The 25,419-nt window shown below is 37.4% G+C and overlaps 1 protein-coding gene across 2 annotated transcripts in view; it reads right to left on the reverse strand.

Moving 5' to 3' along the window:
• The window catches only part of LOC105829082 (1-phosphatidylinositol 4,5-bisphosphate phosphodiesterase epsilon-1), a 135,299-nt gene that overhangs the window by 106,461 nt on the left and 3,419 nt on the right, over positions 1-25,419 (reverse strand). For both annotated transcript variants that reach the window (XM_028194544.2, XM_036283297.1), the window contains one exon: positions 107-166. The gene's annotated coding sequence lies outside the window, so the exon portion shown is untranslated. The remainder of the gene's footprint in view (positions 1-106; positions 167-25,419) is intronic.

Below are 25,419 nucleotides of genomic sequence, written 5' to 3' on the forward strand. Positions count from 1 at the left end.
TTTTGGACTCTTCGTAAACTGCAAAAATTTATTTTTTTGCGTATTTGTTTACGCTCTTTCCGAGATAACTCATTCGCATGAATAAATCAGAATTACTTTTACATACCAATGGGACGTGCAGCTCCCCGTTCAGCGCGATTTGACGATCGATCACCGAATCCACCGTCTGAAAAGTGAACGATAAATCAGTATTTGCGTCGCATTCTGCTGTCAGGTACGTTGCATGCAGAGATTTTCGTCGGGAAGATCTGTCGGAAAGATCAAACGTCAGCGCAACACGATTTACCATTGTTGCTATTTTATTCTTCTCCTCATTCGTCGCCGCCAATCTGGATACGGATCTTTATGGGCAACGTGTTGATCTTGCGACAGATCCTCCCGTTCGCTCGCTCGCTCGCGTTGCTTGCGGATGGATTTTGCGACTGACGCAAGTCGCTTCCGTAAATTCCGCGAAGCCAAGTCGCCCGAGAAGATCGCGGGCGATGCGCAACGACGGTGCTTACATATTGAGAACTCTCCGCAGAGACGGGAGGGAGCCTTGTATCTCCCCGCAGTCATGAATAATTATTCCGCGAAACACGATCCACCGTAGCGTAACGTAGCACAGTAAATGCCCGGAAACTCTTCGGGGGTTGTGCGCGGGACGGCGAGGAATATATGCACGGGGGATAACCCGTTTAATTCTTGCACCGTGCGTAATGCAAGGTTGTAAAACTGGGGCGGCGCATCCCTCCACTCTAAAAATTTCGATCGGGCGGGGGCCCTTTATTGTAAAAGCTTCGCGCGGTCGTTAGATCAAGATATCAATACGGCGCGCTCGAATGGGGGGATTTCCATCGCGGAATCCTGTGAAAAGCGCCGATTCTAAAGCCGATATGTCCTTATGCATTCCGCACTTTGAACGAAAAATAGAGGGATTGCATTAGAACGTTCCGAATCCCGCGATTTCCATTCTGGGAATTTCATAAAGACGCGTTATATCGCGAGTATTGTTGTGAGGTCGGTTCCTCTCGCAATCAATATTTATAACTAAACATGAACTTCCTCTCTGATGGATGTGCCAGATATTGAACTTTTGCCTGCCGCTACATAATTTATAACTCATGACTTTTCACATTTATCTTAGTTTCGCGGTCTTTTGAAAAGACTGGAGAGACTTGTATCATTGTTTTGTTAAATATTGAAGCATTCGGTCTATCGATGTAATAATTATTTTTGAGAAAATATAAACTTCTGACATATCTATCGTATCAGAGAACTTTTTATCGAGCGACCCTTATTCTCAAAGCTAAAATAGAGTCCCTCGCCAAAATATTTATTTAATTATATATGAAAATAGTTAGGAACATTAATATAAATACAATATATGTGTAGAAAAATAAAAAATATGTGGAAATTATTAAATATAAAAGCAAAAATTTTTTAAATTTGATAATGTCTCTTTAACAGTTGTAGCTCTCTATAACTTGTTATTTAAAATGTACAAGAAGCTCTTTTTAAAAAATAATTAATTTTTAAATTGATTTATCTTATGATTGATCTTTTTAGAAAAGGCTAGAAACACTTGTGTCTTTGTTTACGTCGAGCTAGTGAACGTTGACTCTGTTAAAAATTCATCTCTGAAAGGAAATAAAAGTTGGCGGATAAAAATGAGTACTTCAAACTGAACGAAATAAGATAGATATATATTTCAAAGTTATCAAATAATAGTGTGAAGGTTATTCGATAGTTCTGGGGACGCTCTATGTATCTCGCAAACATTTTCCCGTATTGTTCTATCAGATCTTCTACCGTCGAGGCCACCTTATCGTTGGTGTGCGCGCAGCGTGTCTTTCTCTTAGATAAATTCCCGGGCACGTTTGTCGAGAAATCGTCCCTGAGGTGGAGTAATTCATCGTCTCTCTTACAAGTAGGTAGATTCGTCCGACTCGACGGGAAAGCTTTAAAATTCGATCGAGCCAACCGCAATTTTCAACGAGCGCATTTCCCCCCGGAGGTGATGCACGTAGCATGGCCGACACAGGTGGGATGGACAAATGCATTCAACGCGTCAAAAAAAGGGGCGGCAGGAGGGGGGGAGGAGAGAGAGAGAGAGAGAGCGACCGTTAATAAAAATGGGTCGCTGTCGGTGATGTAATTTTCCATTTCTGTCTCTGTTCCTCTTCCGCTTTATGATAGGAAGAAAAAGCAAAGAGCAAAAAACGACGACGAGGCAAAATCGTGGCTTGTTAACCCGCCATGGCTCGCGTTATCCCTAGAGAGAGGGAAAAACAGAGAGAGAGAGAGAGAGAGAGAGCGGAAGAGTGTGGTACGAACGACGCGCCAGATGCGGCATGACGTTCCACGATGTCTAAAACGTCCGTTTTCCAACGCCACTGCGAAACATCAAGATTTAATGGTGGAAATGGTCGACGAGCAGGAGAAAGAATTACACGTGAAGAATTGATGCCTTTTGAAATAGGGGAAAACTACCGAGAACGGATCGAAAAGAGACGTTGGTGAAATCGTATTCGTGGACAGAATAAATGTTCTACTGAAAGAGAAACGCTGCCCCAGAAAGAGGAAGTCAACACAGTGGAGTGAAGTGTAGGTGATTTCCCCGTAGCCGTTTCGAAGAATGCGGTGCGGTAAAGGAAACAGAAGCGACGGCGGCAAAAAGAAAAACATTCAAACCGCGTAACCGCACCGCCGCATTATATATATATTTTCAATTTAAGGTCGGAGTTTATTTAATACGATATCCGGAGCGCCGGTTCGTTGAGTGGCAAAGAGCCCGAGAGGGAGGCAGGGGCGAGTACTTTTGAACGTAAGAAGTGGGTCTTACCACACCGGTGGCGATATTGCTCTTGCCTGGGAAAGGAAACGATAAAGGGAACCGGGCGCAGAGAAGAGTGGCGCTGTACTATAAGCTGCTCGGATAATCCACGAAAACTTTATTATTACGCCGAAAATTCCCGGATTCGATCGGGCGCATAATGCGCGGTACTATCCGGCGCGATTGAAAATATTAAAAGTTGTTACGAGCGCTAAGCGTTTCTCGCCTTTTCTAAGAATATTTTTGTCTTTCTTTCTCTCTTTCTTGACGAGAAATTATATATCAATATTAATTTCAGAGTTGCACGACGACGATCGAGGAGGACGAGATCTTGTCAAACGAGCGCTACGTTTATCAGAGTGAATCTTTAACGCATCGCCGGAGGTGGAAAGGACCAATGTGTAAATGTAACGACACTCATCGAGGAAGTTATCGATCGAGGTAGGACTGTCGTCTCTCTCTCTCTCTCTTTCTCTCCCGCTTTCTCTTATCTATCTGCCTCTCCCGTTGCCGAAAATTCACGTCCCATCGGAGATTAACACAGGAATGATAACATCATTCCAGAGATGAGCCTGCGAATGAAGTTGTAATGTTACGGTCACGTCAGCTCGCAGTACGTTGTCCGTAATTCAGTAGAATTTGCCGGTAGACCGAGCAAAAGGGCGAGGAGAATCCCTTACACGGATAATAATTTCCGGATTTGCATGTGTACACGAGATACCGCCGTTAAATCACACCGCGCGCCAAATAAACGAACCGTCGCCGCAATGAAATTAGGATTAATTTACGCGTGGAAAAACGAGAGGGAAAGCGAGCTATTGTCGGCGGAGTTACAATCAAGAAAATGGCGACCCCAAGCGCGGAATAAACGACGCAGTCTGAGAATTCATTTCATGATCAAGCATTTAGAGGAACTAACGCTTTCTATATTTGAAGGAAGAGAGAAAGAGAGAGGGAGAGAGAGAGAGAGAGAGAGAGAGAGAGAGTTGAATATAGTTGGGACGAAATGAAGGAAAGCAAACGAATCAGAGAACTAGGTGGTAGTTATCCCAAAGTTGGCCGTGTAATTAGGGACGGAAGATGGCGAGAGCTCTTGATAGACATGCATGCAATATTTCGAGTGTACACTTGGCGCTTAAGTCAACATACTCGCGAAATCGCACGAATGTGGAGCACGATACGGCCGATATTATAATACTTTCAGCGGGAGGTAACGCTCGGGGTGGAAACTCGCTTTCAAGGGTGGAACAGTTCAGAATTTTTCCTGGAATTCTACACGCTTTATTCCGCATCGCCGTAGGAGAGTCAAACTCGTCGGAGTGCTCTGCATTTGATATTACACTGCATTATTATGTGCGGTAACTCGATGAACCTTTCCATATTATAAAAGCACGAAAATATCTATATGCCGCGCGCAATATCCATTTTATATTGCGTAGGAGGGCCCAGTGCACCGGCAACTAATTCGAATCGTGGGCGAGATAAAGTTCATTTGGCTTGGATTGAGGCAATAACAAAAATGAAAGCGAAGTTAAAATTCAGCCTGATAACCGGGTCAGGATAATATTAGGTCAGAAATTTCGGCGTGACCTGTAAAAATTATTCAACCCCGAGCGGCAGCAAATAATAATTAGCTCGTCACAAAAGACTTTTACATTTCGCGAGCATCATTAAATTACGATGCGATCCCGTTTTACGGCAAATTTTCCCGTCCATCCTTACTTTATCTTTCAATTTGAGGGATAAAGGTATTATATTCCTTTAAAGCTCCTCTAGCCGTCTCAACATTTTCACTCTCTAATCGTTATTCCTAGGATTTACAATATATAACATAATCGTTTAACATGTTGTATAAATTAGTTCAATGGGATCATATTGAGTGACGTTTCGCGAACGTTTGGAATAATATGAGTATTACAAATGCTGATGTTTACTAAGAAAGAGTTTAAGTTATCGAAATATATTATTATACGGTCCGGGCTCGCGAGGAAAGAAAATTGAATTGAGCAGCCGGGGTGATCAGCTTGCCCATTGATTATTTAACAAGGTATTCCCTGAGCGTGTCTCTTAATCGAAAAACTACACAGGGAGGCCAGAATTAAAAGCAACAAGTTCTCGAGCGGCTAACCGTGATTAAATTCGCGATTTAAACGCAAGCTAAGATACGCTCGCGTAATCGGACAGTCGTTGGGAAAAATAGTTTCCTTAAAATAATATAATCCACTTTGGGGTTCACGGTTAAGTCAAATTATTTGAATTGTTCGTAACCCTCGTACTGTGAGAAAAATTTTAACTGTTTCGTCATAATTAAATAACTTAATATTTTGGTTAGTGCCTTTGCTTAAGTAAAAATGATCCTTGTGTAACTAGACAATCGATGGAACTAATTGAGAGATTTCACTAGTATAACTGAAAAATCTTTGAAATATATAGAATAGGTAATTGCAATTTTTAATTAATACACTTGTTAATTTGAAGAAACAAACGTAAAATTAGATTACGAAAGAAATTCAAATAATTTGATTAATCGTGGGCCTCAAAATAGGTCACAACCATATTTTGGGAAAAACTGTTTTTCCCAGAGCGGTTGCTCTGAAAAAAGAGCGAAAGGAGGAAAAAGTCGAGTCGTCTCTTTTGGGACGACGAATTTTCCGTACCGGCGGCGCGGGCGTGATGGTGCATCCTCGCATGTCGCTAGTTTTGAGATCTGTTTGCCGGGAAAACTGGGATTTATGCGCGACCGCGTTTTAATAACCCGCTCAAGTTTTGATTGCTTTATTCCGTGAGGTGGATGCGCTTCTAACGTCGAAGTTGCGCGGACGAATCCCCGCGATATCGTCAACTGTGAGTGAATGGCTACGACGGAAGCACAGAGATTCCGAAATGCGTATACACGGGAGCTTATAATACCGTGCTTATAAAAGCGGGTCTGCTCAAAGCTCGAGGCTACAGATAATACAGACGGAATAAGAAGAGGGAATTTCCGACTGGGTGGGTTACGAGAAGATTGTAACGGCGCATAACGTATGCGTCGCGGCTGATTAAGATAACGAATATTTCAGAAGACAAGAACGGAGATGTGCCAGACCGGTTTCTGAACGTGAGGCTAATTAGGCGGGCTGATTCGCGAATTATCCTCCGAGCAGCGAAGAGCGAAGGAGCTGAGGAGCTGTTTTTGCGAGGAATATCAAAGATTACGCCGCCGCCGCCTCTTTCGTAGGTGCGCAAAGGGGAAAAGAAACAGCGCGCAAATAACACGTAATTTCTCGCACGATTCTCGGGGTAATGTAGAGAAGACCTCTCTGCCAGAGAGATCCAGGCAGAGATTATTTCCGTGCGCGCTGGCAATTTCCACGTCGTTAGTATCACTAGTGCGCGAGTTTAAGGGATCCCTCGCGGTGAGCGTGAGGAGCCCCCGGTGCGGAATCGATTAATACAAATGCTTTCCGTGGAGACGGTACTTTTCCGCCCGTCGATGGGTAGAATACCGCGAAGCGCGCCCGCGGAAAACACCCGCGGGGCACGGGTATTATTTTATGGCGCTTAATAAAACACGGAGCTCCCCGGCGTCGAGGTAATCGCGCGCGTGCCGCGCGTCGACGCACGCTCGCGAAAGATCATTTTCCCCGGGACCCCGCGGACTCCCCCATTCCCCGAGATCGGCGATGCGTATCGATTGCGCGCAAATACCCAGCGCATGGAAAATCCGGAGGGATGCATAGATTTTCCGCTGCCGCGCGCTGGCCGATGCTGGGGCAACTTAATTACAACGGGGAATGGATTAATGCAGTACGTCAGGCACCGTTGCGAGAATTAATTTAATAGGCGAAATACTATGGGCGTGTGCCATTTGTAAATATAAATATACGTGATAGTTATAATTAAAAGCGGTCGCTCATTATATGCGCGGCACGGAATTATTCCCGGTCGCAGTTAAACTCGCTAATGATCGCTGACCGCGACGTTAATTCTCCCGATTCTGTTGCCCCCGCCGCTTTTAACAATAAATTCTATTAGTAACGGAGAGGCCACACTTTGAGATCATTTGAACTTTCGTTATTGTTAAGATTATCCCGCCCATCCCGCGACGCGATAACCGGAAAACAAGGGAGAGTCGCGAATACAAATCCGCAAACTTGCACGGGACGCCGCCATCACCGTCAGCCGCGGTCAATTTATTATTCTTATGCAAATAACCAGGGGAAGATTAAAGTTTCGGGTATAGTTAGGCGCATTAACGAAAACTTGGCGCAAGTCCCTCTCCCTCGCAACAAGGTGTTTGTGAAGCCATATTAGCCTATCAAGTAGTTGGCTGGTAGGGGCAGTTTCGTGCCAAAAGTTTACCTGCCGATATAACTATCTGTAACGGAAACTAACTTAGCGCAGGTATGCGGACTTAGGATTTCAGCTTAATTGCGAAAATATTTCTTCCCGTTAGTTTCCTAAACTTTGGAACGGGAGGTAAATCTTTGTTATTTTACACGAAACGTAGCTTTGTATTTCAATTTAGCTGCAACAAAGCAGGATACCTTTCCACGAGGAGTAAAGCAACTGAGATATTTCCCCTTTTACTTCTGTTAATAATAATTTCTTGGTTTCGAGATGCATCCTTCTCGAAGTTATTGTTTGTAATTACATCTCTTTGGTAGCTATATTTATTTAAACATAATTGGATTGATAATTTTTTCAAAAAGAAAGATATTCACAGATAAATTATTTTTCTGCGTTTATATTTTTATATCTTTTTTTTGTTTAACATGTTTATTTTATTTTGATTTTTAAGATTATTTCTAATACTAAACAAATATGTATATAGGTTTGTTAATGAACTCTGCAATGAGTTTTCAGTAATAATAATAACGCAGGCTAACGTAATTTAATGTTGATAATGATATCGATATTACCGATAAAATATATATATATGTATATATAATTAAATACATATTTGCTACTATCAATAATGAGCACACTCTCATTTTTCGTATTAACAGCTTTCACAACTCTTCTATTAAAAGCTTTATTAATTGCAGGAAAATTTTCTTATAATTGCCTTAGGGCACGATATATTTATGCAACGTAATTTCGCCTGTGAAATGCGAAGAACTTGAGATGGCATGTGAGCCTGGGGACAATTTAATTAGTAGTTCACGAGATGATTAACTTTGCTGTCGCGCGCGTGTTCAAGGTGAAACTACGACCTAATTGTGCTTCAGCGAACAGCGCGGTATGCAAGATCAGTAACGGACATCAAGTCGAACGTCAAAGTAATTGTGTTCATAATTAATAATTGAACAGTATGACCGATACGCTCTGTACGTAATTACAGCGAAAATTCTCATTTGCGACGTCGTGTGATCTAATTGCAAGGGGGGAGGGGGGAATCATCGAACGTGTAGCCAGAAGAGGAAGAAGAAAATTGCATCCAGAACGAAAGATCCAATTCACGCAACATGTGCTTGGACACGAGTTTTCGATACATTCCGCGTACGTTTCAAGCATTTGTACGTCTACTGGGACAACTGCACTCCCACTGAATACCTCACTTTAAACGAAAAGGAGGTCCGGTTTATCTTGTTTGCCGGGAGGAGGAAGGACGGATGAAGAAGAAGAAGAAGAAGAAGAAGGAGTAGAAGTCTCTCGATTTGCTGTTCCGGAGAGGGCGATCTCTTTAAAGTTTACTCGGAAGTATCGTATCGAGCGACACAGCAGCGATTGGCCAGTTGGCCGTTGGCCAGTTTTTCGAAAACGGACTTTAAAAACTTTCGGACGTTGACTCTCTGGCTCGTCCCTGGAACGCTGCCATTTCATTATCTTTGACGTTTCACAACATCGCTGACGAAGTCACGCTCCTTTACAATGCAGAACTTCTGGCTCCGCCGCGCCAAACATCTATCCGTTCTCCTCGCAATGAAATATCTCGAAAAATGACAAAACCCTCGGGTCGAGAGATACAGGTTCGCGATGCTGCGATCGGTAATGGAAAAATATACGCGAACATCTGTACGAAATACGTTTCTATGTGCAATAACATACGAGTCTGCAGTAATCAGAAAACGGCAGACGGAAAATGAGAAATCTGTGAGGAGGGTACTAAGACTTTTACAGCACTGTAAAAATTTGGGAAAAGTAAGGATTCTTTTATGCATTTTCTGTAAAACTGTATAAATTTTTTTATTATTCTTTATATAAAAACTTGTAATTAGAAAATCTAACAAGTAATTCAGTCAACCGCAATTTTTCAAAACAATAACTCTGACAATTAAAAAGTTTTGCAACTAAATCATGTCAAATTTGACATGTATATTTTTAGATGCATTTTCTTCAATCTGTTCACGTAACGAATTTTCGATAGAACAAATAAAAGTGAATACATTTTTATCTCAACAAGATAATATTGTCTCGTAAAATTTCAATTTCACAATTTCTAAAACATGCTATTGTTATTTTTAAAAATTTCAAAGTTTATAAAGTACTGTAAGCATATATAGAATATAAAAATTTAATCTCCTAATTTTGGATTAATGATTAATATTAAATTTTAAGACCACCAGCTAATTTAGATTAAAAAAAATTTTTTTTAAGTATATTTAATACATGCAGTATCTTTAATATTTTTTTGTTTAAAACGTATAAAGATGGTGTAAACTTCAATATTAAAACATGACAATATAAAGATGACTAACAATTTTTACGCGAGAATTAGAAATTTATTTTAATATTGTTACCATTTTGTAATAATAATCACTTATACTAATGGTCTATTTTATGTTTAATCCATAGATTAACATGTTTTGAGAGAAAATAAAACCAACAGATAGCAGATTGTTTTTAGAAGTCAGTTGTGAGAGAAACTCGAAATTTCTAGATCTATTTTTAACAATAGAAAATACTTTATTTAAAAAATATATATATTACAAATTAATTTTCTGTGTTGTAAATATAGTAATAAATAATATTTAAACAGAGAACTATACATTTATTCTTTTTAATGAATAAATTCTGAATGAAATTCGTAGTTTTTGTCTTTAATTTAGCCATACAAACCTTCTGTCTCCCTTTAAGCACAGTAATCATCATCATGACACTGATGCGAAACAATAATCTGTCACAGAGAAGCATAATTCAATCTTTGTAACTAGTTAAATTATTTATGCCTTGTCGCCTGAAATTACAACTTCTAACAAGAGAATAATGGCTTGTATCATTAAGCTCAATTTAGGTGATCTATAATTTGTGTCAAAATTTAAGATAATGTCCCGTTTATAATTTTATTTATCGCGTCAAACAAAAAGTAATTGAAAAGAGAATACTCACAGATATAAAATATTAAAATATGAATAGAATATTGAAAAATGTATAGAAATATTAGACTTCAGAGTAGAAATTACAGATTGTCTAAAGTGGATTTTAATATGCAGACCAGAGATCAGATATAAATGAACAAAATGTCAATAACGTGAAAGTCAATAACGGAAAGAAGTCAGCGGTGATTCAACAAAAATTGTAATAAAGAACGTTTTGCTGTCGCGAATGATTTATTTTCACGCTAAGCGATGGAAGAATCCGGGCGGACGGAAGACTAATAAACGGCGGACGAAGAAGTCTAGATAATAAAAGCCGGTAATAAGTGAAAGCTTGATTATCTCGGAGCCAGGCGACTCTGCGTTCGCGTCTCCTTCTAAATCCGAACCGCAGCCAGTGTATTTCCTACACTCGTACAGAAATCAATAGCGGACACGTGCACATAATTGGTGTAACTATCTCGTTTCTATTGAATTAGTAACAATAATGACATAATGATTTGTCCGGCTGTACACGAGCCATTTATTCATTACCATACGATGCACCGAATAATGACAATAATGGAGCTAGACGAAGCAAAATACGCAAAGAAAAAAAGATAGACAGAGAGAGAGAGAGAGATAAAGAGAGAGAGAGAGAGAGAGAGAGAGAGAGAGAGAGAGAGAGAGGGGGGGGGCAAGTCATTTGCTGTGTGCAAATTTACTCGAATAGAGATCAATCGTGCAACAGATTGGCTGTTCGCTTTGCAGTCTATTAGGTGGAATTTATCGCGCCAACTTTTTCCCCCTCTCTCCAGATGTAACACGCGTCTCCGCGTTCCGTGAACGACGTCGGATCGGCATCCATCTCTTTACATCTCTACCAGACGCCGTTAACGCTTGAACGTATTGAATTTACGGCACCGCGAATGGAAATCTCGGTCGCTCGTAAATTTCGACGCTAACGCTACGCCGCGTTCGCGCGACTTACGGGGCGAGGGGGCGGGGAAAGCGACTTGAGAAACGGAGGAAAAAAATATATAAAAAATTACCTTCGGTAATTGAAATTCCGCGGGGACCGTGAGCTTTTTCCCTTCGAGTTTTAACGACTCGCGACTCTTCCCGCGCGCTCCCGTTCTCTAAGTCGAGAAAACCCTCCGGGAGGAGGAGGGGTCTCAGTTTCCGTCGCTTCTAAGTTTACACCGTCGCTGATTTTTACACGCGAGCCGCGTTATTCCCTCCTTACCTTCTTGTCAGTTTTATCCTCCGTTTATGAGCGACGACACCTGGCTACAAATCAAGTACCGTCCATCGTGCTCAACCCCTAGATACAAGTGATCGATTTCCTTTCGATCTACCGACAGCGGTGAATTGTTTTGCAAATTTCTCCAGGATTCCGTGAGCGAATTAATCTTCCGTCGCGAGAAAATAGTTGCAGTCGTGCGACTGACTTGAAAGTTAACAATGTCCTTAACCAAGTTTGCATTCCCTCGCCCCGATCTTTGTATCAGAACGTTCTGGAATGGGATTTTAATAGTGGATTCTTCGATCAACCTGGGGGCTCGATTTTCCCCCGTAATTCAAATGTCAAAGGGCCAATGGTTCCCGGAGTTATCGATTGGAAATATAGGGCGAATCGCTGGGCGGCAATGAAATAACAAGAAATCTCATTTGCTCGTTTAGATTTAAGTGGACTTTACTTTTGCAAACTTTTTAATTGCCAAGTTATTTAATATTGAATATTAACAAGTTGCACTGCAGACTTTCTTTACGTAAGTGTCGAGTCGTTTAAATCTATCAAAAAAAAATAAATATATATATTCTGCATAGAAAATGTCCGGCGTGTTAGAAACAACAACACACACACACACATCGTGTATTATTCGTTAAAATATTAAATTAAAGGAATTGGTTCGACTGGAAAAATGATTGTATTTTAAATATGTTTGTTCTATTTTTTTGTGCACTTTAATCAATGGTGCCGATTTTAAGGTCAGAGTCAGACGAGAGTCGAGTAGAGGAACTGATGCACACATTGACAATACACGTAAGTGTCACACTCGACTGACTGATCAGAGTTCTTAATATTAATACCTTTAATACTAAAAATGAATAATAATTACTGGTCATTTCGATACTGTCCACTATTACATTTTTATAAGAGTGATCTCGAAATCAACCACCTTCGGGTGAGCTTGACCATTGCTGAACACCCTTCGAAACAATCTTGAATTCGCGATGCAACCGGAAGTTCGATGTCGCGGAAGTTTGGTCACGATGTCCTCGGGCAGCTCGCGCGAACGGGGGGACACACACGCTCGGGGCGTGACGGGATTCGAAGCGATGTGCGTCCTCTACGCGCGTCCATCCGCTCCCTTAAATAAATAAATATCGCGACAACGACTAACGCGAACATTTGACATTTCCGTTGCCGCGTAGGTCCCGTATAGCTTTGTTACGTGAGCCACGTAGGTACGTTCGAGAGGTACATACGCGCGAATCGCGCCCGGCACGATGGAGCACGTACGTACGTACGGTTCAACCGCAATTGCCGAACAGGCGGTGGCGGCTGCTCAATAAATCAATACAAATGACCCCAAGACCAGATTGGAATCGAATAATGCAACGATTATTACGCGCACAAAGGGCGCATATCGTAACCGATGCACGGCGCGCGCCGTGCACCCCGACACCCTGGCTCTAGCGCGGAATCGCTCGTGGATATATCACGAAATTTGGGACACCCCCTCAGGGTGATCCCCCCGGGTGGCACGGCGTGTATAACCCGCGGGGCAGATTGCTTTTCGTCGAAACGAATCGATAGGGCTCTCCGACCTCTCGATGCTGGCTGGATATGACCGGTGAGGAATCGAATCGTCGGTTTACAATTGCGTGGAGATGTGGAAGAGGGGAGGGGGAGGAGGTGCGCGCGCGCGTGCTGCCGAGAGAATTGACGAATCGCGAAATCATTGACAATGAGGAGAAAAGGAGCGGATCGTACGATTCGTCCGGATTCGCGGAAGAACTGGATGCTGTGACTCGAGCACTGTACCACTCTTTCACGGATTACAGGAGAGAACATCGGTATTGGGAAAGAAATGAAAGCTAATATTGATCGCGCGGTGTTCTGGAAACTGAAATGCTTTCCTCAGTATCAATTTAATTTCTCAAATGTACAGCATTGCGGCAATTTACGAGATGAAATATGATGTCGAATATGATGTCGTTGATCGCATTCTGATTGCAAAAGCGATTAATAATTTGACAGATTTACTTTATTGATCAATTCTTGCGATCAAAAGCTAAAACGAGCAAAACTAGCAGTTTTTGATTATATATTTTATCAGAATTTTCCTTGCTCTTGCGTATCAATCAGTCGATCGTCATTTTTTGCTGACAAATAAAGAATTCGTGCATGATTTCTTTATTTGATTTTTTAAAGGCACTTTCCGTCCGGCAGGCGTTTGGTCAGTCAATGTTTCTTTTAAGTATTTAAGTTTCCGCAGTTCCGCGGGAAGCTTCAATTTGCATAGATAATGGCACAATTTAATATTTTGTTACGTCTGACGTCTATATGGAGCGACAGAGGCGAGCCTCACCTGAGATACCCCATATTCGCCTCTCGTTTGAAGTTGCGGGGAGATGCGAGATAGAATATTTATAATGCGCTGCTTCTCTCGCCACGCGGTTTCGCCCGCCGCGCCGGAGGCTCGTAGTGTACCATGAATATTTAGAAAATTAAATCGGCCAACTTCGCCCGTGTCGCTGGAGGCCTCAGGAACCTTTCCTCCCAATGGGAGGATCTCGGTGAAGAAACCGGCGTAGCTATCGATATTGTTGCCGCGCCGCGAGAACCCCGAGCTCGTTCGCGGACGTGGGTTGCATTCGTAATCGTATTGGTAATCGCTACCTACCTGGTACGTAATCGAAAAAGTATTTGCGAGAGACGCGCCTTCCTACAGTGGTTCGCGATCTACGACGCATGGCGGAATTCAAACTTGCCCGAGAATTGAATAATTTGAAAGTTGTTGATAAATGCATTATGTGTTTAAGTATTATTCTTATCGCGTTCCACTATACTGAGAGAAAAATGTTTGGTATTTGTAGCTATAATTCTATGATATATATTATATATAACATGATTATGTAACGTTAGCATAATAATAATAATTATAGCAATAATAAAAATTGAGTTTTTAACTATATTTTGTCACATGCGATGATATGGATAGTAAAAGGAAGATAAATACTTTTATATAAATGCAATCGCAATTATAGTAAATATAATATTTTTTAAACATTTATTTACTATTTACGTAGTAATAATAATTTGTATAATAACTGTATACAAATATAGTAGAAACTGAAAGTGACTATGAATTATAATTAAATTATAATTACAACAATTTTTTTTTCTTTCAGGACAAATGTTTTCTGGTAATAAAAAATAATTTGATTAAAATGTGCTGGCAATTATTTAGCTAATATAAACAAATATTTGTTTCGCAAAAGCAACTAAATTTTTTGTTATATAAAACAAAGCATTCTCTGAATTGAATTTATAATCGAACAAGTTTTCAGCGGCATATTTCGAGGATATTTTTCAGTTCTTACAGAATATGTTACACTTGTGACAGAATACATTTGTTACCATTTATTTTTTGAGTGATATTCTTATTTGGGGAATGCCAGACATAGAATTCCGACATCCAAAAGGATAACACAATTACAAGAAACATTCTGTTCGAGCGCGTACGAATGATATATTTTCGAATACGGAACACGTTCTCGAGACGTAGCAATTTCCATCCCGCTGAATTTTAACAGAAGATAATAATATTTCATACTGATCTTTTTTATTCAAATAATATTTTTTTATTCAAAAACATTCTCGATATAACCCTTTTGATAACAGTGCAAAAAGTGAAAACTTTCACGAGAATTATGTTATTGGGAAGTTGTATCAAAAAGAATTTTGTAGTATTTATCAATAGCCTGGGGGATAAAAGTCTTGTTCTAGCGTTTCTAGCGTTTCTACTGGTAAGATTTAATCGTGAAATTGGAGACTAAAAATGTATCAATGATATTCACACACCCGCTGTTGTTTCAAGATACAAACGTCGCGTTGTGTTTGTAACAATGGAGTAACTAACGGATATGTCAGGAAAAAAGCGGAAGGGATTATATAGGAGGGGAAAAAAGAAGAAAAAAACAATATCGAATTTGTTGTTTGAACACGTGTGTTTGTAACATTTGGCCATATAAACTGCAACCTTTTGTTACGTCCCTTTCCCTTTAGAATCAGCATTACTATCGCGCGCTGTTATCAAGCTCGCTACGGGACTACAAGGAATAAAATAATCAAGATCGCGCGCTTTCGCGTGTGAAACGGTGCACTTTCGAAGCTGCCTGTTTGTGAATTTATCTGTGGCGCTTGCAAACGTTAATTGAATCATTAGCAATTTACCATTACGTTCGTTCTCGCGCCTTAATACTCGTTCCCTAGCGGGTAAGTATATGCGTGGGTTTCAAAAGTGACAGAGTTGAAGCGTCCTATCGGCCCGTCGATGATCCCGAAATGACGGTATATAGGGAAACAATTTCGCCGTTATGAGATCAAAGCGCGCGGCGTTGCGTTGCGTTGTATGCGCAAACTAATATTTTCCCCAAACAAAGCGTGCGCAGGTCGTATAAGTGTTTATTGCATCCGTTGCACCATGTACGAAAATTTGCAACTACTTGTTGCACACACGGCAATGAAATCGCGATTATTGATCCGCCTCTCTCTCTCTCTCTCTCTGTCTCTCTTTCTCTCTCTCTTTTCTCTCTCTCTCTCGCCGACGAAACTCGCCATCGGCTGCACCCAATGAATTGCGTTTTTGATCAATTATCGGGGATATCTTTTCCTTTTACGTGACTAATAAAGCTCGTTTGCCACAGCAGTTGCGTGACAATTCCTTTTTACTTGAAATAATTTAACATGTTTTCAATACTTAATAATAAAATCTACCTTCGAAAGAAATGTGTATTATGTTCCTTGTGCGTTTCGTCATAATGTTTCCACCAGTTAATTAAGTTGTATAATTATATTATAATTTGTAAGTTTGTAATTATAACATTTGATACTACGTAGGTACAAATATCTATTAATAAATATAATAATAGTTATTATTGCTATATATAACATGTATATATAATAATGTATTATAATTAATAATAATATAATTCTATTTTATTTTATTTAAATTACATTTAATTGTAAATATATATTTTTTTGTAGAAAAAATTGCACAACATATACATGATCTGTTTTTAGAACATAGAATTAAAAAAGATAAATGCTACTGCCAATAATTAAATCAGAAGAATAACTCTGGAAATTGATTTTTTCCGCGTCGCTTACTTTATACTGTACTCGTTGCATATCGCTGAAACTCATCAAAGGAAATTGTTAATTGTTTCAAGCAATCTCTCAAACACATACGTGAAGAGCGAAATAAACCGAGCGCTTCGTGCCCGCGAATTCTATGAGCGATAAAAATGGGGTGATTTTGTTAAAGAGGAAGAAGGGGAGAGAGAGAGAGAGAGAGAAAGAGAGAGAGAGAGAGAAAGAAAATTCGTTTGCGTGCCGCACGGCAGCGAATTGCTTTAAAAGTTTTCCCGCGGCGATTTCGCGGGTCGATCGAGGGGCAACTTTCCTTAATTTTCCTCGAAAGTTCCGTCGACGCAACGTTACACGCTACTTTGGTCGTAAATAAAATACGCTCGCACCCTGAAACACTACGGACACTTAACAGGATACGAACGGTGCCCTGAGTTTCGTCAACGGTAAATAAGAAAAACCCTCGTGACATACAACGACGTAAGTCGAAAGTTTTGCGCGTCTTCTGCGCAATTCGGCGATGTCGTCGGGTTCCGTCAAGCATTTGGGAGAAGACTTGCGTTTAAAAAAGTAGAAAAATAATAACTTTTGCTTCGATAAATTTGTGAATAAAATAAAAAAATAAAAAAGTGTCTTCTATATCAGATGATATGGCAATTATTATAATATTGTTTTGAATTTTATAATAATTAAGTTTTTTGTAAAATAAATTCCAAAACTCAATATTATATTAATAATATACTTACTATTGTTCAAAACTACTTAATTTGCAAAAGAAAATTACAAGAAAAGATAATATTATTAACTTAGTAGGCAGTAATGCTGCAGTTTTTTTTCTTTTTCTTTAACATAAATTATCTGTAAAAAATGTTTACAAGTTAATATGAAGATTTCTTTAAATTTTTTTCTTTGAATATAAAATCTTTTTGTCAATTTATACAACTATCTATGTTAGTCCGTAAGACGAGACATAGCGTGACAGAATGCAAAGGTTAGATTATCTTAATTTAATAATATATAAATTTCGGAATACTATGCCTTTTATTTTTTCTGTTTTATACAATTTTTATTATCTTATAAATTGTCTTATTGTGTCAGTTTATAATGCACCTTGATTCTAAATTCGTATTATTAAAAAATAGGAAAGAAACAATATTAATAATACAGCTTTTGGATACTACAAACATGTAAAATAATCTAATATTATTAATAATCACTATATTGTTCAAACTACACAATTTACTCTGGCAAAAATGTACAAATATTATTTTCACAATTTTAGCTAATTTACAATAGAAGCAAGGTATGGATATATGAATTATAGGTTTTTACTTAATTAATTGTCCAAGTAGAGCATGTTTTTATCTCTATTACTAGAATACAATGTTTAGCTTCCGAGAAATAAGGGAGTGTCGCTTTAGGAAATCTATGTAGATATTGGCGACTGTTCTACCTATTTTTTATACGCAGGGTAATTAACCCAGCATTGTTATTTAATTCAGAATATATTTTTTTATAATAAAAATTTAATGAAGTGATACAGATTTAAGTAAAAAGATTATCTTTGTATTTTGATACATATTATTATAAAATTTTTAATTAAATTATATATATATATATATATATATATATATTTAAATTACTTTTACAAATTTGTTCAATTATTAAATATTAAACATAATACTTGATACAGAGGAACGTGTTAAAATTATAAACAGTTATTTTATGACTAGAGAGAGATAGAAATAAGTTAATTAACAAATAAAAATTTATTAAATGCTAAATATTATATTTAAAATTAAATTTATTATTCTCCAACTGTTACTTTATAAGATTTCAAAGTGACACGTCAGACTGTTAAAGTAAAATCTATCCGAAGCATGAAAAATTTGAAACATCCTTTATTCTAGCGTAAACTCGTCGTCCTTTTTTAATATCGAACGTTCGCAAAGAGATGAGATTTCAGCTAGCATAACAAACTAGAATAAATTTTCGCGCTCCCTTTTTTTTTGTTTATTCTCTCGCGATGTAATTTATTGCGCGCAAGAGATTGCGTATACACATTTCGGGGTCAGGTGTCAAGGACGCGGAATGATCATCGTCGTGATCGGTGTGTGTTCGCGCTGTGGCGAACGCGATTTCGCGGATCGCATATGCATGCGGAGTGTAAATCCGGATTTCGTGGGCTGAGACACGACGCACGGCCGATCGATCGTAGCGAAGCGAAGTGACTTAGGGTAGGAGCAGGTGAACTCTGACGTTTCGACAAAATATGTTTTGGCGGAGGTTGTGGAGGTGAGAAGAAAGGGATTCAAGGGAGAGGGGCGAGAGTGGTGAGGCGAGGACGAGATAAAGGGCGAGAAAACATACCAGAGAGATGGTAGAAGGTGAAACGAACCGTGCGGAAGAATATGATGTTGCCAGAAATAGAAGGAAAGAAGGAAAGCTGACGTGGATGAAGACCGGGTAGTGCGAGGTAGAAATTCGCGAATCAAAAATGGTAAACGACTACTATAAACAGGCGGAAGAAAAAAGAATAACAGAGAGAGAGGGAAACGAGAAAACGTAGAGGCGATTCGTTCATGAGCAAGCTCGTAACTTTTCTTTTTTCCCCCTTTTTTCACGTAAATATACGCGTAGGATAATTCAGTATTCTCATATTTATATTCTAATTGAAAAACGTACAATAATCATATATTGCAGAATACGGGAAAAATTTTATGCTGTTCTTAATAAATCTAAAATTGTATATATGATTAAAATATATTCGTTAAAATCAAATAATTAAAAAGTTGTACATTTACATGGAAAATAAGTTTTATATTTGTCGCAAAACGGTTTTGCTTTAATTTGCTTTTCATAAAAAGGAAAACGAAAGCGATATGTTGATAAATTGTAGGGGTGCGATTAAAATAATAAATTGGAAAAAAAAACATATTGAAGAGCCAAGAAGATGGGAGAAAGACAAAAAGGCCGCGCAACCGATTCTGTAGAACAAACATCAGTAGACGTCGATGGATCGACATTCCGGGATGAAATCCGAATAGGAGTGAAAATTGGGACAGGCCAGCGGCAGGAAAGGATATATGTACATGGGACGCAGGAGATGTACAGAAGTATACGTAGCTAACGTGCGCTTAGATATATATCGGGGGATCTCCGCTGTCCTGTCCTGTCTTGGGTTCGGGATCTTTTTACCGTCGAACGACAGAGACTGCCGGCGGTCTTCGGTCGAATTGTATTAGCAGCGATAACTCGTTTTCGTTTCGGATTGAGTTAGTCCGGCATCATAGACGCCCGTGGCTACTTCGTGATAAGAGAAAGAGAAGGGAAAAGAAGAGAGAGAGAGAGAGAAGATGAAGAGAGAATGTGCATCCCCTTTTTTTAAATTAGGATTCGAGAAAATGCTTATGTATGCAAAAGTGTCAGTGATCTTAAAGTCTTTTTTCTGGCATCCTTTTCCCTTGACGTTTGACGCATAGTTGAACGAAATTCGCGAATGCGCCGTCGACGGGTTCGTAACCGATCGACCTGGTCGCGTGACTCGTTAAAGTTCACCGATCACGACACTTTGCCCGGAAACTTGTTCGGCGCGACACTTTTCTCCCGTATTGTCGAAGTGGCGGAAACGTAAGGGGGTTTGAGTTTGCGCGGCGCCTTTTCACAGAGCGCCTTTAACCCTGAATTTTATCCCAGACAAACGGAAATGATCTTGTTAACAAATTGCCGTGCGTCAGAAGTGTCTCATTTGTATATATTCGCAAAGAACATTTGTGACTCGTTCTTCTGGAACGACACACGGAAAGAAATGACTTGGAAATATAATCACCTAAATGCTAACAGCTGGTTCGAATTTTTTTTCTAATTGCTAAAAGTTGGTTATTAAAGTTAAAATATATTTGCTGCAAGCTACAATTTCATTAGCTAAAATTAAAAATTAAAATTAAATTGTTTACGCATAGTTGTTTATAGAATACTGTCACGTAAATTTGGTTTTAGCAGTGAATTTTTTTACTGTAGATATTTTATTGAAAATATCTACAGTAAAAAAATTCACTGAAAAACCAATTTGATTGAATTAACTGGAAATCTGGTTGATGAACTAACGGTTCGGATTCTAGTTGAACCTACCAGATTTCCAATTAATTCAACAAAAATTCTTGTTGAATTAATTGGAAATCTGGTAGGATCAATTAGAATCTGACCCGTTAGTTTAATTCCAGTTAATTCAACAAGACTCTTTTTTTAATGAATAAATTAAAATTTTGCAACAAACTGACATTAACTCTTTATTTTAAAGATATTTAATCACATCATAGTTATATTTTAGCTACGTTGCTAATCCTTTCTCTGCGTGCATGTTCTCTTAAGAAATGTTTCCCTTTAATAAAATACAGAATTTAACGTAACATAAAACCAATTTCAATTTACAATTTACGTCAGATTTAAGGATGAAATTCTATTCGCAATGCTATATGTATAAACATATATTGGTATAAAAAAGAACTTTGATTATATGCGCATATTTTGATTTTTAAAAAATTGTTTTTCATATTAAAGAATCAGTTCATAAATGCTAAGTTTTCAAAATAAATAAACCTTTTTTTTAATACAAAAAAATATATTTTGTATGGCTGGAAATGAATCTATACATACGGATAAAATACATTTTAATAAATGTCGTATACAAGCGATGTTTTCAAAAATAAAAATATCTAAGGCTGGCGTGCGCAAAGATATTAAAATGGTCCTCAATCGCTACATCGATATCGGTATCGGTTTACATTACGCAGTTTACAATCGAGTAGTTTGTGGTTAGTACAGTAAGTAAGTTATATTCTCTCTTGGAAACAGCGTATATATCGAATTAAAAAAGAAATCTCCTTCCCGTGAGAGACGTTCACGCTGCTATCGAGAGAAGTTCACGATGAGTGAGAGAAACTCTATTAATCCGTGTTTCAGATTCTCGCCACGATATTACGTTATATTCACTGAGATAGATAAATTTACGTAATCGTTTTTTATTTTGTAAAAGTAAAAGAGAATATTTTCTCGCCTTTTAAACATTTATCAAATTTTTTAATTCCTAAATTTTAGATAAAACTAAGAGATAAGGTTTTTAAATCTTCTAATTCCTAAATTTTAGATAAGACTTATACTTGATACACGGAATAGCATAATAACGTAGATTTAATTACACGCTACAGGAAACGTAGAATAATTCTCTTCATGCACATAAACGAAATGCAAAGCAACGACGTTAGCTTTAAAACAAAGCAGACTTAGTAATATTAAATACCGAAAAAATGCTTAAAAACAGTATTGCATTAAAAATTGTTTACTATTTCTAGTATTTCTAATAAAAAATTATGCATGAACAATATTGATAAAAATAATTATTTTTTTGTCAATTATGCAATTCAATTAATTATTTTTTCTATTATACAAAGAATAAGCAAAAAATAAAACTTTAATTTTGCTATTTTTCCCTATAAAACTAATTCTAGATACATAAATAATATTGTCATGGATATAACATAAAGGTTTTGTGTGTGTGTATGTTTAAAAATTATTATTATTGTTCACTCCCAAAGTCAAAAGAACTGATTTAATAATTTAAAAAATTATGCCAAACGCAAATGGTCATTTAAATCTACACTGACAACCGCGCAAATTCAGTTATGCCCGCCTTATATTTTGCGCAGCAATTAGCAATTTAGCTTCTCTTGATGCACAGCAATTACCAATTTACCTTCTCTCACTGCATAGTAATTACAAGATTACCCTGCATGTTCCGCGTAGGTGTACCGACACCTTCGGATGTCTCTCGAACGTGTTTGCTTATGTTCAATATCGTTCTTCTTTACGACAGTCCCACAGGAACGTCGGGAGACGAGCAACGATGCGCTCCGGGAAAATAAATTACGTTTTACTTGGATGCTCAAGCCAAACTGAAAACGGAGTTTTCCGCTGAATTGACTGATCAGGTCGATTAATCCGTATATGAGATAGCGAACTCATTGAACTTCATATTGAAGTACATTTATTACTATCTACACGCCATACTAACGGAATTATTCAATTTCTCCCTACAAACTGCTAAGATCTGGATAACAACTATTAAATCTTTGAGGCGCTAACCAATTTTTTGTTAAATTATTCGCATCTTTGTATTGTTGTGCGTAAGAAATGCAAAACGATTATTTTTGGTTTCACAATAAAATATTATAATATTATAAATTTATGATACATAATAATAATATAATATATTAAGATAAATTTTATAATAAGCAACATTTTAATTGTGTAATAATCTTGTAAACATTTAAGTCTACAAATTAATTAATCAGTTAATTGATTAATTAATTAATTAATTAATTATATATATGTGTGTGTATTACTTTAATATACATTAGCACTATTTATATATTAAACAGTAAGAAAGAATACGTAAATTTTAAATTTAGGGTGAAACCAAATAAAATTCAACAATTATATTACTTTTATGTATTTCAATATTATATTATATGCATTATATGATTTAGAAAATTGCTTTTTTATTTTTGGTTTAATTTTGGTAATACTAAATAAGGCATAAGTGGTTAATTCGGGTTGCTAAATTATAGTGTTTGGTTTGACGAGGAGAGCAAAGACAAATGAATGGGCAACTCTGAATAGCACTTTAAGCGAAAGTTTGAAAGAGAATTTAATTCGAGTAACAGTTTAAGATAATCTGTAACCAACGAGCTATACTGCAATTGACAAACTCAGAGTGAAAAATATGACACGCAACGGCATGGCGTACCCAAGACTGGAAATTCGCAAAATTACTATAACGATCAGACGAATGCAAAAGAAACGAGGAAAAATGCAAAACACGAAAATCCCATAGTTTCTCCCATAGTATTTTATTGCACTCTCTATATACCATGCATCGAGTATTTCCGTAGGAATTTCAATAAAAACAAACAAGTTTAATTTCCACTAGAGCCAATCCAATTACAGCAACGAATTGCACAGCTGTCCTCTTTTTTTTTTTTTTTTTTACAAAATACGTGCGATTCTTGCAAAACGCACCCAGAATTTTGACCCGGTATAGTAGATACATGGCAGCATTGTACTCTCGCGACAAATGGATGTGAACGATTTCAGATTTAAATTTAAATACGCGCGGCCGATCGTGAGCCGAACTCGAAAGCGCTCAACCTCCCAAAGTTTGCGATGAGTTTATAAAGAATTTTAATAAAAAAATTATGCATTCCACGTAGCAACTTTGTCATCGTGATAGAAGCTCGCGCATCCTAAAGTATATATTTTCCCGTGCAATATCAATTTCCATAAATGTGTTTAGAGCACGGAGCGCACAAAGAGTTCTAATAAAAGATTGACATATCCAATTTTGATATATCCGCATGTCGATGCAAATTCTTATCACTCTCACGAAGAGATAAGAAATATATGTATCTTGTAACTTTTTCAATCGAACTGACGATTGGATTCAAATTGGATTCAATCGACAAATTGGAAGCATTTGTTTTTTAATTAGTGATTGAATAAAAAGGATTTATAAAATAATATTAGCATAAGCAGGATTTTAAATAATCAACTTTGAACTGGCGATTATGATGTCATCTGACTGTAAATAAATTCTCAACGGTTCTAAATTAATAATATACCAAATACGATGTCGTACTATTCTTTACACAAAGAAATCGATTATTTCTATCTTTTTCTGTTCTCTCTCTTCTTCTTATTTTAAAACGGGTAACTTGTATGTGTAAATATATGTTGTACGCTCTAATTGTTATGAATAATAGGGTTTGATGTATGTTTTGAAATAAACAAATTACTTAACAAGTTTCTATTAAAAAATATTTTTCTAAACAATGTATATATATATATATATATATAATATATATTTATAATATCAATATTTGTTGATAAAAATTTCAATAGAACTACAGTATACAGGATATTTTCCTTACTGTAAACTTTATTTTATATTTTCTCCTGTAAGTTACCGCGCAAAGTATCGATACAAATAAGGCTTTATTTCCAAGTTTCAAGGTTAACTTTGTTAATAAAGATTTTATTATATATAATTTTGTAGTACAAGAAATATAATATTGAAAATAAATATAACAAGTTCCGTGCTGCAACCGTTCGAACTTTATATTATATTATATATAAATAATTTTATGTATCGCGGGCGCTAATATAGCGAACAAGTTATCAAGTCCGTTTTCAATATTATATTTCTTGATATTTACTTGTAATACCAATATAATACAAAACCTATTTATACTTTTTTTTTTAAATTTTTATTGGACTCTTATTTTCTCACGTGCGAAAATTAAGTGAGTCAAAATTCTCTGAACTTAAAAAAACGTGTATGTTTTCCTTAATAGAATAAAAAAGAACGGTGTTGTTTTCATTAGCGACATAAGTTGTAAAAGCAAGACTCCGCGTGATATTGCTCCATATCTTTTTTCCTCGGCGGATGTTATCAGAATTTCTAACTAGATCGCATGCGTGTGTCGCGAGATAAACGCGGCTGTGCGCTCGAAAGAAAGGCTTCATTTTTAATTAACTAAAATAGAAGTTCGCGCAGTAACTCAGAGCTTTTATGTAATAATGACGTGCGGTAACGCTACAATTTGCCTGCACACGCGAAAGCACAACATGTTATTAATATTACTGACCGTTATTAGTTGGAAAGGTGGCATTAAGTTGACCTAAATAAGCATCCGTAAATTGATGCTGGCATTCTTGTTATGAAGGTACACCCTTAATGAAAAAGAACTATGAGCTTTGATTTTCGTATCTTGCATTGCAATATGCATACTCTCCGAATTATTTCCCCAAAACTTTCCTGCATTTTAAGAATTATTTTGCATGTAATATTCTCGTAAAATTATTATTACTTCACATATAAATAACTA

The sequence above is a fragment of the Monomorium pharaonis genome, chromosome 2 (assembly GCF_013373865.1).
Source record: "Monomorium pharaonis isolate MP-MQ-018 chromosome 2, ASM1337386v2, whole genome shotgun sequence".
Classification (NCBI taxonomy): Eukaryota; Metazoa; Arthropoda; class Insecta; order Hymenoptera; family Formicidae; genus Monomorium; species Monomorium pharaonis.